The 1,105-nt window shown below is 38.6% G+C and overlaps 1 long non-coding RNA gene across 1 annotated transcript; it reads right to left on the bottom strand.

Annotated features, from left to right (window-relative positions):
- LOC109200486 (uncharacterized) lies at positions 1 to 682 on the bottom strand. The gene is made up of 3 exons (XR_002060660.2): positions 554 to 682; positions 422 to 483; positions 1 to 330 (listed from the first exon to the last, which is right to left on the bottom strand). It is a non-coding gene; the product is annotated as an uncharacterized LOC109200486 (long non-coding RNA).
- Positions 683 to 1,105: the final 423 nt, after the last annotated feature.

The following is a 1,105-nucleotide window of genomic DNA, read 5'->3' as shown; positions in this document are numbered from 1 at the left end:
TCTTGGTCTTGTCTTGGTCCTCGGATTAGGCGGTCTTGACTACAAGTCTACTTACAAGGACATTGTACTGCAGCTGTTCGATCAAAATTTTAAACGAATATCCTCATATGCGGCTCTCATTTTTCTTAGAAACAAAACTCAGGTAAAATGAAATATCTGGTAATTCTTTGTTTTTACATTTATCGGGTCCTAATATGCCCAAATATGAAAGAGAAATAAAAAATGCATGCCATGAAAGAGTTCAGGTCTTTCAGGAGGTTAAAGGTGATGGAAATACTGGAAATACTGATGCAGCAGACAGGCTTCACACCTTCTTCATTTTGGCAGTGACTAGAGAGGAAAAACAGACAAGCAGGAGCTTCAGTTTTTCTCTGTAAATACTTTGCATTTATTTCTGTGTGTTTCTTTTAGCATGACTTACGATCTTTGACCCACTGAGCGTCTGGATCAGCACAAAGTTGTTTTCCATTTTTTGTATTGAAACTGGAAATAAAAGACAGAAAATTATAGAGATTGTATGTGTTTGTATGTAGGACAACATGTGCTGACTTACATTATAGCCTTCACACAGTGATGCCTTGCAGCCTGCTCACGATATGTTTCCCCCACCACGTCAGCACTCACATTGTCTTTGGTGACGTCAACGCAGCACGGTGGTTTACTTCCAGGTCCACGACCATGAGTATCTGAGTGATAGAAGGTTAAAAACTGATTTGTCTTACATCACTAAACAGAGGATGACTTTTAATATGTGACCTGAAATTATGTTACAGTGAACAGGCATTTTTGTGCAAATCAATCAACAAGTAAGTGCAATAAATCAATGTTCTCACCACTTGGGGGCCCTCAAGTACTTTTTGGGCACTTTGGGCATTATGTTAATTGTCTTTGATTTTTATAGTCGTTGGGATTCAAAGAAAAAATGAATGAAAACCAATCCAACTTTGGCCCAGAATTAAGTTTTGCTGTTGCAGAGCTCTGCCACAGATTTTAAAGAATGTTTCTATCTTCAAATGTCTCTGATTCAAAAAGCATATTACATGCTCCCATTTGTGCAGCACGTGGATATTTCTTAAAGAAACTCCAGCTAGCCTGGCCATGCTCC

The sequence above is a fragment of the Oreochromis niloticus genome, unplaced genomic scaffold (genome assembly GCF_001858045.2).
Source record: "Oreochromis niloticus isolate F11D_XX unplaced genomic scaffold, O_niloticus_UMD_NMBU tig00000329_pilon, whole genome shotgun sequence".
Classification (NCBI taxonomy): domain Eukaryota; kingdom Metazoa; phylum Chordata; class Actinopteri; order Cichliformes; family Cichlidae; genus Oreochromis; species Oreochromis niloticus.
Note: the sequence above shows the minus strand (reverse complement) of the source record. Positions and strands in the feature narration are given on the sequence as shown.